The sequence below is a fragment of the Galeopterus variegatus genome, unplaced genomic scaffold (genome assembly GCF_000696425.1).
Source record: "Galeopterus variegatus unplaced genomic scaffold, G_variegatus-3.0.2 Scaffold69, whole genome shotgun sequence".
Lineage (NCBI taxonomy): Eukaryota > Metazoa > Chordata > Mammalia > Dermoptera > Cynocephalidae > Galeopterus > Galeopterus variegatus.
The window spans coordinates 398,856-414,821 of NW_007726180.1; the positions used below are offsets into that span (position 1 = coordinate 398,856).

General features: G+C 33.9%; 1 protein-coding gene across 1 annotated transcript in view; it reads left to right on the top strand.

The window, feature by feature from the left end:
• DMD (dystrophin) overlaps window positions 1-15,966 on the top strand; it is a 734,955-nt gene that overhangs the window by 28,885 nt on the left and 690,104 nt on the right. Inside the window, exon 2 of the mRNA XM_008577619.1 lies at window positions 9,045-9,146. The gene's annotated coding sequence lies outside the window, so the exon portion shown is untranslated. The remainder of the gene's footprint in view (window positions 1-9,044; window positions 9,147-15,966) is intronic.

Below are 15,966 nucleotides of genomic sequence, written 5' to 3' on the forward strand. Positions count from 1 at the left end.
AAAAAAAAAAAAAAAAAAAAAAAAAAAATGCATTTTTTTACATTACAACATCTCTTTAATTGAGATATGTCATGCAATAGATAATGTCTACAAAGCCTAATTTTTTTTAACACTCATAGCTGTTCATATAACAATAGCAGTCCTTACAATGATATGTTAGATTAGATAGACAAACTGTTGGTCATGGTAGTTGACAAAACAGCCAAATGGCAGGAGGTACTCTTTATAAATAAGAAAGCTCTAAGTGAATGGACACTTATCTTTGCAAAAGAAAAGGTTGTCACTTGAATTTCTTTGATTTCAGCAGCAGCATATATATCTCATCAGATCCAAATTATCTGAATAGAAAACCATGTATTAATGGATCTTATATCTATCTATTCATCTATACACACATATGTGTGTGTGTGTGTGTGTGTGTTCATTTGTAGAAGATAACTGAATACAAAAGTGCCCTTCCCTTGTTTAAATATCTTAAGACTCTTTGATTCCAAAATGCATTTTACCTTTTAAAGCTTCTCCACTAAGGTCTTGAGGGTCATATAAAAGACGCTTCTTTTCTCTGGCTCTTGTCTTCTGGTCCTGCACTATGTCTTTCCATTCTCCCATGTGTATCTCCATACTGCCTCTGGTCCCTGCATTTACATATACCAGATTTCTCTCTTGGAATACTTTCTCTCTACCATTCATCCCCTTGTAAACCAAGTGCATGAGCTGTTTCTGCTCCAAGCCTTTGTTCAAGCCTTTCTGTCCTGGCCCTCTTGTTCATCAAACATAGAACTAATCAGTTCCTTCCCTGTGTTCCATTGTACTTTGCTGCTTGTTATACATGTTTGAACTCTTGCATTCCCAGTTCCTAGCCCAGACACTGAAACATACTAAACGTGTAATAAAGGTTTGTCAAATGAACAAATAAATAAGTGAATGTTTGGACATATGTGAAAAGGCTGTTTATATACTCTATAGCGTATTGAGATATATATTCATATTATAAACATATTTTTATATTCTAAGGTTAGCAATAGTTAAAATGAAATAAACTTAAATAAATTAAAAGTAATAAAGAAAAACAAAGCAAATGTATCCCTGTTATACTATCCTTAGGAGCACCAAATTTCTAGTTACACACACACACACACACACACACACAATCAGCTTAAAGTTGAATTCGAATTATAATGTTCAATAAATTAATTCTTAGAAAATATAAGTATATATTAATTTTCATATAACTTGCTACTTTCACCCTCAGAGGTTTTATTCCATCTTTTTTTCATCACTAATCTGTGCTTTACTGCTTGTAAGATCAGCAACTGCCCAACATTAGTAATGCCATTTAATAAGAAATAACTAAAACTAAATGCGCTTAGAGTTACTCCATTTCAAAAAACCTATCAGGGCTGTATTTAAAAATAGACCATGATATTCTCCTAGTGAGTGTTAATGAAGGTTTACTCCCTATTGCCTAATTAATATAAACTATTTCCTTAAAATTATGCATGGCATTGCAGTAAATTGTCAAAACTATGATCAAAATAAAACCCTCCTTGTATCAGAAGGGTCTTTAAATTCTGGTACACAATCTTGGATTTCTTGGGACCTTAAAAATAAGGCAGAGGAAGAAAATGTAAGTGAAACTTTCTATTATTAGAAGTGAGTATTTCTCTTGAAATTTAGTGAAGAATTTCTTGTCTGAATGTTCTTTGAAGTTGAACACTTTCTACTTACAAAAACTGGCCACTATAATTAGCTATGTTTCCATTTCAGTGCTGGCCTTCTTCACCTCATCTTAAATCATATAAAGATATGAGGCCATTTGTGAGATAAAAGGTTTACTCAAACCAGTTCTCTGACCTGGATATCAGAGGTTTGGCAATCATAAACCCACAGAGAAACCCTCAGAGCATTTTTATAGCTATGTAAGAATTTATTTCCTTTTCAGTGGGAAGTGACAGGATTTTCTGTCATTTATACCCTAGAAGGATAATGTAGAATGTATTAGAGTTAAAGAGGAGAAAGAATTAACAAGATATTAAGAAACATGTCTGCCAATTTATTTTATTTTTATATTTTTAGTCTTGCCAATTTTAGCAAGAAGTCATAATAAGCACGTGTACACATGCACGTGCACTCACACCCACACACAGAGTATACAAAGAAGAATGAGGAAGAAAGTGGGAATTTGGTGACACCCACTTCCCAGATATAATCTCAACTCTGCCATTTGCAAACTACATGGTCTTGGACAATTGACCTAATCTCTCTCAGGTTCAGCTTCTGTGAAATTAAATAAAATCTTTTTTGCAGGGGCATAAATATTAGGAAAAATGTATAAAAAGCACAGTGTCTGACACAGAGTAAACCTTTAGAAACTCTAATTTGTTAACATTATTATAGCAGTTAATATCATTATAGCAGTTAGTTGCCATTTTCAACACAGCTAAGAACTTTAGCAGCACTTTCTTATCTCTGCATAGTTATCTGGTTTTTCTGGGGTGGGTTGTTTGTTGCTTTGCTTTTTTGCTTTTGCATGTCAACTTTTATTTGCATGGCAGTAAATCAGAATTTTTAATTTTATTTCACCTATTCTTCCACTTTTTCAGGATGATTAGCAGCTTGTTATAGTGTATTTTCCTCACTTTTCACTTAAGAAAAATATACTAAAGAATATTTTATGTGAATTTAGTTCAATTTTACTACAGTTGACCCTTCAAGCAATAATACCTTGCCCTCAATAACTGACCTATCTTTTAACTAGTAAATTCACACTGCAAATAAATGTAGTGAGGTAAATTGTAGAAACTCGTCTTCGAAATATTCTAAGGTGATTTATCAAAGGTGTATGTAATTAGATATCTAGTTCTCCAAAAATGTGCCAAGGAGAAGTAACCACAAAGAATTTAGAGCTGAACATGATTTCTCTGACCCACTGCTCTATTTCTATAGGACCAAGAGTAAATCTCATCTAGCGATTTAACCTCTTCATTCTTTCACTGAAGGATAAAGAGATGACCACAGTGATGATGAAAGGACATACTAATAGGAAACATTTCTACAGAGGGAAATGATGTGACATGGCAATGTTTGTTCACCAGAGAACTAAATCTAAGTCTTCTTTGGTGACCTGAAAAGGGAATATTCTACTTCCTACAGGTGCAAATCATGTACATTTCATTTGGCATACCACCTTTTCCTCAGTCCATCTAGCAAGCACCAGCTTACAACTTGGAGCTCGAGGTCATACTTGGGCTGCCTTAATGTCAGCCTTGCTGCTGTTTCTGTTCATCTGTCAGTGAAAATTTCATCAATTAAAATGTGTGTTTTTCCTAATAAAAATGCCTTGTAATATCAAATGCAGTCTTCTAACTATGTCTATTTGCCAGTACCTCTGAATAGTGGTGTCTATTCTTTGTGATCTTTAGAACTATTTATTTGTGATTGAAGAATATAGGGCAAGAAAAAGAGGATGTTAATCATTTGGCTGCATATCTGAAACATGGGTGAAATTATTGAATATTTGTGGTCAGTATTTTAAGGTATAGAATTTACACTGGATTGCATTTATAAACAGATTTAAAGGAAGAAAAAAGAAATACCCAGCTCCCATGAAATATACTTTAAATATGAACTCGTTAAAATTGTGCAAGACTTTTTAAAAATCCTATTCAGAATTTTTTTATCATAGAGAATGAATGAATACTCAAAATTTTAGGTTTCTACCATAATTAAATATTATCTCTAAAGATTGTGTGTGTGTGTAGTGCTTGATCTTCCAGAGCAATTGTTCCCATTTATTTGTTTTGCTGAAAACAGAAGCTAGACTGAGTTTTTTATGGTTGCTCCCCATATAAGGTACATCTTGTAAGTTTGTTGTCGGAAACCTATTTGCTGAATTTTAAAAAGAGAATCATGAAGTAAATTTTGGGGGACCATATTGAATATTCTATTCACAAAGAAAACAGAGAGCATTAGCTTTAAACTCCCTTTCATATTTTTACCTCCCAACGAAGGATATATTCAGTATTAATATTAGTATTATTTCTTTAGCTTCCTTGCTTATCTGTAGTAAACAAGATGGTGACCACTCTCTTCACATAATTCTCTTTTCACTTCCCTTTGGGGTTTTAACCTCTCTGTTTCAACCTCCTGTTTCAACTTCTGCTTTCTGTTCCCTTTCTCTGTCTTTTATTGGTTCATCTTTCTTCTCTTATCCTGTGGAGGTAGATAACCTAATTCTGGCCCTATCCTTTTGCATACTCTACAAGTACAACGTAGACAATTTTGTCCAACAGCTGCTTTTACACCCAATTCTATATTCCTAGCCTGACACCTAATCTGCATACTAGACTTTTTTTTCCCAATTATCCACTGGACATCTGCATCACTGTCACTCACAGGCACCTTGACTCATGTGCTCAACCTGAACACATTAGCATGTTTTCATATACAGGCTTATCTTATTTGCCTTACACCCCTAGTCTCCTTTTCCCAAGGTATAAAATTCTCAGTGACTTGCAACATTTTCTTTTCCCTCATCAAATCCTGCAAATCTTATACCCACAACATTTTCTTAAGAGTGATTCTTCCTAAACAGCCATGCTGCTCCTGTTTATTCAATAAGTACTTGGACTTCTAAAAGACTTTCCTAACCATGCTCCTTTCGCCAACCTCTTTATCATTAAAATCCTTCTTCCAATCTGCCACTAGACATCACTTTTAAAAAGTCAAATCAGGGTTGGTTTCTAACAAATATTACAAAGTAATAAGTTCTTGGTATACACGATTGAGAGAGAGAGTGAGTTTTTTCCTATCCTCTATTAGCACCTAAAAGATCCTATATTTACGTTAGCAGAGTATTATACTACTTTGAATCCTTATATAAGACAAACTTCTCACCATTTTAGGGACTTTGCACTTACTTTTCCCTCTACCTGAAATACTTTTCTCCAGTATGTTTACATGGCCCATTTCTGCACTTCATTCAGTTTCCTATTGAGAGGAGAGGCTTTCTATATTCACCAAACCTAATAAAATTGGGGCCACTGTCACTCTTTCCTTACTCTGTTTAATCTTTCCTCATAGCATACATATACATATATTTACAGTGTCTATACATGTTTTCACACACATGCATATGTGTATGTGTACATATTATACACATGTATGTGTATTATGTACAATATATATTATACATATGTATATACATGTATATGATCACATATAAGCATGTATGTGTGAGGACTAGAAATTTGTCTAGTGCTGTATCCCAATGTCTAGCATATGGTAGGCCCTCAAAATCATTTGATAAATATATTGAATGGACAATGCAATGGGTATCTTCCAATACCACACCCTGTTTTAAGAAAATAATTTTTTTATATAGGAATAATATGAGAAGTTTGGTGTCCAGTGCAAAAGGTTTTACTGTATAAATACTATGAAAGATAAAAGTTGTGTCAAATGTATCAAATATAAATTATATATTTGTATTTTGGGACAGAGAGACAAGTTAAATTGAAGGGAATCTGAGGAGAATGTTGTCATCTTATACTCAATGAGTGAAGAAGAAAAAGGAAGTGGGAGTATTTGGAAGCAGGGCTGAAACTTTCTGTGCTAGGACATCACAGGTTTTAATATTCAGGAAGTTGCTAGTTTTGATAGGAAGCACAGTCCTCCAGCCACTCCAGGTTTACTCTTCCACTGAAATTACAAACCAAGATTAAGAAACATTTACTGTACTTCAAGTGTAATAATTATAAAGTGACTAATTTTAGGTCCCATACTCATGTGTCTGTGATATAAAATATTCATTTGTTTGCTAAAACGTGTATTTGTAGACTCTAGATGAAGACTAAATTACGTAAATATTTTGGGGAAGAAGGAAAACATCAAAGAAATGGAATTTTAGATAAAAGGAAGTTACTGAAGGATTAATTAAGTATAAAATAATCACATATTAACTAATCAAGAAAGTGGGTTTTTAGAGTCTTATTGTAATCAGTAACATAAAGATGTAAAGATTTTAAAAAATAAAGTAAATCTACAAGTAGAGGAGTAGATTCTGTATGTAGCAAATTATTTAGAAAGAAAATTAATTATCTGTGCCATGAAAACATTCAACCGTCTGCATGAACAAATGTCACTATTAAAACACAGCCTGACTTAATTCCTGCAGATTCAAAGTGCAATAATATTTATTTTCCCATTCAACAATTTTTTATTTAGCACCTACTATGTGATAGGCACTACCAGGAATATAATGAGTGAATAAGGTAGACATGAGTCTTGCTCTCATACAGGATAATTCTATAGTGATGGTCAAACTTATACACACACACATACAATTTGACTAATTGTAATGTGTTATGAAGGATGGAACAAAGGAGGTGGAACAGTTTAAATAAGACTGCAGGGTGGTGGGGGGAACAATGGTCTTTTGTATTATTTTACAAAAATTTCAGTGGATAGGAATGACTACTGTTACATCAAGTGGCCATACTCCTACCCATAGTGACTCATCTCACATGGTCTGGCCACAGAGTTTATCTGGAATCCCTACACGTACTCCACAACACCAATGACTTTGCAGGCCAAATTTGATTCTCCTTTATTATCAGAGTTATGAGATTTTTTCAGCACATGTGATAATGTGAAATAACTTCAGATGATGAAAGTAAAATTTCTTAATGCTGAGAAATAACATTAATTAGAACAAGTCACTGAGATGATATGCTGTAAGTTTTTATAAGATATGCAGAGCCACACAAAGAAATGATTAAATTTTGCAATGACGAATATGCTAATTACCCTGATTTGATCACCACACATTTTATACACGTATTGAAATATAACTCTGTACCCCATAAATATGTAAAATCAATATGTTTTAATAAATGAATAATGATTTTTAAAAAGACGTGCAGAGGTAGCTTATACTAGTGGAAACGGCGTGAACTTTGGATTCAGATCAAACTCTTTGCATATTAATTCTCCTACTTCCCTTGTGATCATGGGCAAGTTATTCACATCATCAGTGCCACCACCTCTGCTACCCCACCCAGCCTCATTTTTTCATCTGTAAAATGGGAATCTGTTTGAATCAGGGCTTGGGGAAGGTAAATAGCAGTTATTATAGAAATGGTAACTATACTATCATCAGTAATATAGTCTATGGACATGATGAAGCTATTCAGAAAACTTTGTCTATTACCAGTAATTATCAATATCAATGAATATCACAAGGAATGTCGCTGGTAGTCAGTGAGAAAATAGAAAACAGTGCTTTATCTTAGGTAAACATATACAAAATGAACGGAGGTGAACACTGCTTCAAGTTAATTCATCAGTTTAGATGTATAGTGCATATATAAATTAAAATGTATAATTTAGACATCATACATGGATTTGGCTTGGCAATTTATGATATACATAGTTTACATATATATAGGTGGGAAAATGCAGTTACTTTTCTCCTTTTCTTAAATCATTTTTACCTTACTAAAGATATTCTTTTTCCTCCACTACTTTAGAGTAACATATTTTGTTTTCTCTCCTAGAGTATTTTGAGACCAGGTAACCATTCACTACACCAGAATGTTTTGCAAATGGGACATTTAAAAGTGAATTTATAGTGGCTAGGGACTTATTAGGAATTCAGTGCCTAAACTAGATATTTCCCATTCCTGATCTGAGATCAGAGCAATTTTTACCTCTAGCAAAGAGTTATAGTCATTCCGGGTACTGCACTTTGAAGGAACAATACCTTTTCCTGGCAATAGGCAGTAAGACCATCAATCAGCAGTACTATAAGAGTGAAATAGCTAAACTCCTGTTCTAAAGGAACTGAGATTTGCACACATACCCATTAACACACAAGGTCAGTCTTAATGTTATGGACACTTCTGACCAAAGTGCCTGTCTTCCACTGGTATATAATAAGAACTAGAGAACTGGTCCCTCTCAAGGGTATGTGCTGAGCACACATAAGGTACAAGACACCCTACCGTGCAGTGTGAGGTTATAGTAATTTGGGTTCCTGGCTTTCTTGTCCTGATGAGCTGAGAGAGAACAGTTATAAACAGTATATAAAGGAAACAGTGTCATGAAGACACGTACATACAGCAGTTCTGGGAAGCTCCAGGGTATGAGAGGGAGAAAGAGAGATACGGGTTAATCAGGAGCCACTCTCTGGGGAAGATTGCTCAGGTCCTGACTGATGCCTGACATTGATTAATCGATACTCTATCCTAGTGTTTAACAAGTGTTCCGCCCAAAAAGTCTTCTGTAATATTTAACTTCACTTCCTTCAGCTTCAATTTATGCACATTTCTTTTGTCCTCTCTTCAAGAGAGCTAGACAGCAGCCAGTAACAAAACACTCTATATTCATATATCTAAAGGGATTTTTTTTTTTTTCTGTCATGCTTCAGTCTTCTCCAGGCTAAGGAAAAACAAACAATAAAACACTAATTTACTTATTCCTCAAAAAGCCTATTTAGTTTGACTTCTTAATAAATAATAAGTTTTGATACTGTGCTTTAAGTGTTTACCCTTTGGAAAGAAACTTAATGATTTCGACAGTGATGTATAAAGGAGTATTTGATTTCTATTTTAAAACAAAATTTTAGATTTAAGCCCAAAATAAAATCCTGTAAAATAAGAATTTTGTAAAGTAAAATAAGCATTAGAATTATTGAGATTATTAAAGGTAATACTAGTATTTATACATGTAAATTATATTAATAAATTGTACCTCTCATAATTGCATTTTACTTTTTTGAAAAATAGAAAGTTAGTGTCTGCATTTCTATATAGCTGTATTATGATATAATTCAATAAGATTTTGCATTACTTTTTTTAAGTTTAGTATGTTTCACAGAGACCTCTATTTCTTTTCTCTGCACCAAAAGCTACTTTTGTGTGTCCCTACCTACCTTGCACAAATCGATCTGCAATACATGTGGAGTCTCCAAGGGTATATTTAAATTTAGTAATTTTATTGCTAACTGTGAAGTTAATCTGCACTATATGGGTTCTTTTCCCCAGGAAACTGAAGCAGCAGTTCAAGCTAAACAACCGGATGTGGAAGGGATTTTGTCTAAAGGGCAGCATTTGTACAAGGAAAAACCAGCCACTCAGCCAGTGAAGGTAATGAAGCAACCTCTAGCAATATCCATTACCTCATAATGGGTTATGCTTCCCCTGTTGTACATTTGCTATTGATGGGGTCTGTTTATACTCAATGAAATAACTTGTAAGGAAATATTGGCTATACTGCAATCGTAGAGGCAAAGCTGTCTTTTTGATCAACATATCCTATTTATATATTGTGATCTTAAGGCTATTAACGAGTCATTGCATTAAAGGACTCATTTCTGTCCTGGTGTGCTGCCATCAATACAAAAAGTAGTCCCACCTTCAAGGTAGATTAAATTCTTTGAGGCTTTATTGCTTTGCTTGCCAGCCTCGATGCTTTTCATATTGTTTGGCTTAATTCAAATCAAGCTACTGCATCATACTGTCTGTCTCCAACAGCTGTAAAGAATCACAATATAGTCCGTGACCTTTCTTTTCTTTGTTGCTCTTTCTTATGAAAGAGGAAAATCAGCATTCGGGCTTCAGTACTTTATTGGGTCAAGAATTTTTAGTGAAACGTCATGTAATTACTTCTCTCTTTGGTAAAATGCTGGCATGGGAGAAAGCTTTCCATTTCTTTCCCTTTTCCATGTGCATTTTGAAGTCTAGAGCGCGTTTATTCTTGGGCTATTACATGAGGAGAGAAATGGAAAGCCAGGTCAGTTTTCAGAAAATAGCTAATCAATGGCTTCCATTTGCAAATGAGAGTCCAGTGATAAATAGACATTATGTATAGGTTACCTTATTCTCTGTTCTTGACCAAAATTATAACGGCTTCCATTATTATGAAGTTTCCCGAGAGCCTGTAATGGTGGCTGCTTATTGATCAGTCTTGGTTTCTCAGCTAATGCTGCAGGCTGAGATATAGGGAGCCTCACCCTCATGTTTAAAACTGCTCTAAAACAGTGCAGGTCAATAACCTCATTATACAGAACGAGTTTGTCCTTGCAAACATTACCATGACTCAGACTCTGTCTCTAAGGTCACCACTTTGTTTCCCCTGTGCCTGGCCCAAGCTTGAAAATTGTTTCCCTTACAGTTTACAAGGGACTTTTCCTTAGGTAAATTTAAAGTTTGGGCCTAAACATAATGTCCAAACACCAGCTGGTAAAAGGCACAGTTTTCTTTGTAGATATCGACATACATTTATTCAGGAAATAATATGAATATAGTCCCAAGCCCAGTATGATCATTTTTCATAAACTAACAATGTGTTGAATATTTACATTGTAGAGCTAAAGAAAATTCTAAAATCAGCAAATTTCAGGGTTTCTATTGATGCTCTAATAAAAGCCAGTCCACACAGTGTTTAACAGAGTGACTCTCATTGTAGCAAGCCATGAAATGGACAAATAGATCATTGCTTAAGTCCATTCTATCTACTCTTGGTTGATCCTCAAAGACTTTATGCTTTATTGTATATGACTAAGAGCCAGGGTTTTGCACAAACTTTACAGATTACAAATGTGCATTAAATTTGGCTTTTACTTTCATACCTTTATTTAAAAAAAAAAAAAACAGAGGGAAAAGTCTTAATTGAAAGTCAATGAGAAAATTTTTGCTTTCACTGTATGTAAAACAATCCAAGCAGTTGATGCTAACTTATCACACCTCCATCCATACATTCAACTCTTCGGCCACTTTGAGATCAGAACTGGAGTCTGCCACGCCTGAGCATATCTACTTCCTGCTATTGCATTAATGATGTAAAGGGGGAATTACCTTCCTGAAATAAAAGAAAGAACAAGGAGATATAACTTCCCTTTTTTTCTACATCCCTTAAAACCATTTTGTAGCAGACAGCACTGTTCTTTCTTTTTTCCTTCCATACTTCCCTGTTTCTTCTCATTTCGTTCACTAGGAGAAGCAAAACTTAAGTGAAAACTCATTTCTGTTCTGTCACTTCTCCCTTGGATTTGGAGAATAATGAACATATCAAGTCAATAGGGGCAAAGAGGCAAGATTGATTTGAGAGATATGGGGTGTGGAGAAATAGTTGACTCATACACAACTTTTGATATGGACCACAACCTTGGAAATGCTGGGCTAGCTGGGGTTTGTGGTGGCCAAAACACAAAAGGGCTCAATAAATGACTTCACAGTTCAGAACATGGCACCCAGCAATATAAGGCAGAAAGCTGTAAGGGCTGTTTAAATTTCTGCCCGAATCAAAAACTTCTTTGTAAAGGTTAGGGATGATTTTTCTGAAGGGTGATCCATTGCTCTGATAGTACATGAACAAAGCCTTCTTCAGCGTTGAGTCCACATATCAAAACTGTGCTATTTCTAATGCCTCTTTTCCTTAACTCTGAGCGTCTTATCCCTTAATAGAAGGGAATAGGGTCTGAGTAGCCTGCACTGTTTTCATGAGAGAAGTTTGTTTTTGTTTGTGTTTTGGAGGGGGAAGTACATTTGGAAACTATAACAATTATGAAAAAGAAAGTGATATTCTTAAATAAGAAAATGAAAATTCCTCTTGATGTATGTGTAAGATCCAGTATTTAAATGGATAATTAGTATGTTCATTGCTTTCAGAAATTCTAATTAAAGACATCAGCAAATGATTCTTTTCTTAGGAAATTGGCTGTCTATTGGCACCTTCACATTCTGCATCAGACAGCCTGTCTGTTCAGCTCCTACGCTCACTTCCCAAGCTGAGTCCTGATGAAGAGCTGGGCTCATCCCTATTTAGTTTCTTTCCTTTTTCTTCTTTTCTTTGTTTCATTGACTACAAATAAATAAATAAACCATTTGTTATTTGGTTTTCAAAACTGTTTTTAACTCTCTTGAACTTAAGCATTCAGATGCCATTTTCTTCTATTTATAACTGTTTTTTAACTCAACTTGGAAAACTACTCTTTCTATTAAAATTGTTTAAATGTGTGCATGTATTTTGAAGTGCTTATATCACATCCATATATGAGGGTACTTCAAAAAGCTTGTGGTTTTTTCATGGAAACCATGAACTTTTTGAAATATTGTCGTATCAGAACTGAAAGTATTAATGGAATTTTAAATGTCTGTCTTGGTCACTTGAAGTGATAAGATGAAACCAGCTTGTTTGCTTCACTTACTTTTTATATTATCAAAAGAAATTCTGCTTATATGAACCTAATAATATACTTTATTTACTGCTATTGAATTATGTTTAAATATACCAGAAAATGTAAGGTGTGGAGAGCCTTCTGTGTTTGGCCAAATGGTTCCATCCCAACCTTTAACACAAAATAATTGCTGCAGACAAATGGTCAACAGGGCAATTATAATCTTCCAGGCATCGTTTCCTCAGAAATAAGCTGAAAAATGACAGTATCATTAGTCATTTTCAATTAGAGTCAATCACAACCAGGGATGTTTCATTTTTCCCAGCTGTTTTGTTGTTAATTAACTAGATTAAGCTGGGGTTTTTCTCTCCCAACAGGTTAGTTCCACTGCCAACATCAACATCTTAACATTTCCAAGAACTTCTTTAGGGTTTATTTTTTGCATAACAATCTTTAATATATTACTCACAACAGATGTGCATCACAAGATTTATATATGGTATAGCAGGTTGTGTGGTGTCTTTGTTGGTCAAAATGTTGCCCAATTAAATATTATAATTATAATAATATTTACATTTTATTAATCATCTGTTATGCATACAATCTCATTTACCTGGTGCAACTTCTTTTGTAACATCAAAAATCAATACAGAGATAACAGACATAAGTTGTCCCCTCAAATGAACAAGTCAATTTTAACCAACTCATTCAGTGATCACTATTTCCATAACAATGACAATAGAAAAAGTTGGGAGAGGACTTACAGAAAAAAGGTAACAATATTAGAATTATTTTATAATTTATTAATACATGAGTAGCAGTTTTCCATTTTTTTTAAATACAGATTTGCTTTACAACTAAGGAAAAAGTCTTTGACTGTAAGAGGTTGAATAAATGCTGACCACAATGCTTAACATGAGGACAGATTCACTTTCCCAATAAGAAGACAAAATTTGTAATAGATTTTTGAGCAACTTGTAAACATAAACGTTTAGAGATATGGATGAGATTGTCAATGTTTAATTATATTTCTTTTTTTTTTTTTGCCCAGAATGCCATATTAGTAGCTTTATTTTTTATTGTTAACATAGTCAATTATACATTTCTGTGCAATCTGGGGTACAGAGTTGAATATCAATACCTATGTGCAATATGTGATGCTCAAATCAGGATAATTAGTATATTCAACATTATACAATGTAATCATTTTTCATGGTCCTTTACCAAGTCCTCCCTTACCCCCCACCCCCTTTCCCGCCTCTGGTAATGTCAGTTCTATATTTCATTTCTTAATTGGGCAGCACTTCCATACTTGCAATCTTACATTTTATAAAATAGCACACTAATTTAGAAATATTGCTGTTGCCATATTTATATTTTATGAAACAAATTTATTCAAACTCTTCATATGTATATTTTAGAATTCTGGAGCTTGTCTTTCTTCTAAGTTATTGCAATATGGCACTGTTTGAATCCCTACGTCATGCTGTTAAAGCCCTCTGGCCAAAGACTACTAGGAACATACCTGTAATAAAAAAAAAATTAGGAATATTTAGCTTTATTGCAGCAAGGGAGAAAGCACTCCTGAGATAGTGTAAGGCATCTCAGCAGGAGGCATTGGAAAGAGCTTGTTACAGGGTTCAGCTGGCGGGGTGAATCTAAGGCGATATTAGGGAAGTGGAAGCCATTTCTGGATTAGATACTCACAAGAAATAGTGTGGTGATCAGGTATCTTAACTGTTATTAGGTGGAAGATGAGAGGATTAAAGAAGGGTTAGTGATGTCATTTTAAAGGAGCAACAGTGCCTCATATTAGTCATTTCTGTGGTGACAGAGTGGCCTTGGCTCTGTCTTGTTCTAAACATGGCAATGGGGTGTCCTTGCCTCTGTCCAGTTTATTTTCTGTCACTTTTTTTTTTTTTTTTTTTTTTTAATGTTCAGCTGGGACTATCAGAGCCTCGCTAACTCCAGAAACCAGCAGGACCATTTTTCACTTTTTCAGTGCTGTCACTGAAATTTTTATCCCAAACTTCATTACCCATTCAGAAAATATTAGGAAAGCTGATCTTCTCATTCTTTTTAAAGATATGTATTATTGATTTCCCCAAGAGACTAACTTATTGTTTTGCTTTTTAAAATTACCTTTAAAAAACTTGTTTACAGTGACCTCCACCACTGATGATTGGGAAGTTAGACATTAGGAATAACTGTTAATGGCTTATCACCTTTCTTTACCTGCTTTTTTTGATTAACCAAATTCTGTTAGAATACTTCTATAAGCATCCCAAACTCACATCTCTTAATGTTATTTTAGGCTAATATGCAGGTTTGTTATTCAAAATAAAACACTGAAACACAGAAGACATTATAAAGGCTCTAATATGAGCTGACTTTTCTGAGGAGACATGGGTGAATAGTCTCAATTTAGGCTTACTCTGTAGTTCATGCTGAAACTAAGCATGCATTTTAGAGATGTGAATTTCACCTCAGGTCCTCTGTTGTATTAACTGCATTTATAGAGACAGTTTCAATTACAATATTCACATGCATGTCTATGTATATATAGCCATAGGTGGATTCTTTTATTAATTCAGAAGATATTAATTGCCTGCCAAACAATGACACAAGAGAAAAATAAAAGATTTTTAAATTTTGAAAATCCCAAACTCAAATAGAGTTTAAAACTACATTCAATTTTAAATTTAAAAAGGAAAGCTATATTTGAAAATCACTGTTTCTTTTGATTTCCTGATCTTTATAAAGAAGAAATTTCACATCCTTTGATTAATTGCATTAACATTTAATGACTATTTCCAAGAAAGTATATACAATAGAAAATAATGCTAAGCTGCAAAAGTCCTCTATAATAAAACTAAATTGCCATTTAAAAAAAATGATCTCGATGTTTTTTCCTTTAGGTAAAATATGAATCCACTATGATTGTTGTTTGGAGCTCTTGTGAGAAAGCCTGGTACCTGCAATTTAGTTAGCATATTCAAAGTTTAAGAATAGGACTTGATGCCTTTACACCACTGATTTTATATCAAAAGAGATTGGGATTTAAACACATATCTGATTCCCCTAAATTTGCTTACTGATTATTAACATATATAGCAAATCGTTACCTTTTACGGATTTTTACTGAGCATTGCTTAAGGCTTATTATGTGAGGAATACTGCACTAGTTTCTGCTGCCAAACATTTTTTGCTACCAAAAAAATTTTACAGCCTAATAGAAAAGATGAGAAAATAGAAAATATGGGCACATGCCAGAAAGGCAAAAAGCAAAATGAAACAAAACAAAAAATAACTTGCATAACATATAAATAATTAATTTCAACTCTAAAGTACACCGTATTCTTGAAGGAGTTCCAAGAGTGTTTTTGTGGCTAGCCAAATAAAAAGCTATAGCCATTCATAATTGATCTGATTTGCTAATAATTATGAAAGCCTGTGGAATATACAGTTCTGAGCTTGTTGTAGTTTTGACCCTTTGCAATATCCTCAAACGTTTGTGGTACATTGGGGATACTACTTAATTTTTAAAATCCACCTCTACATTTGAAATTACAGTAAACCCTCAGTTACTCATCTGGAAATAACAGTAGGCAAGATAACATTTGAGTAAGTGGATGGACAGTTCAGAGTTTATGTACTAATAAAATGGAAATTGAATATACAAACATGTTATTTTCCAGATAACCAAAACCTAGTCCTTTAAGCACTGAAATATTTTTACTGTAACTATTTTAATGAAAACTTTTATTGACTATCTTCTGTTTTGCTTC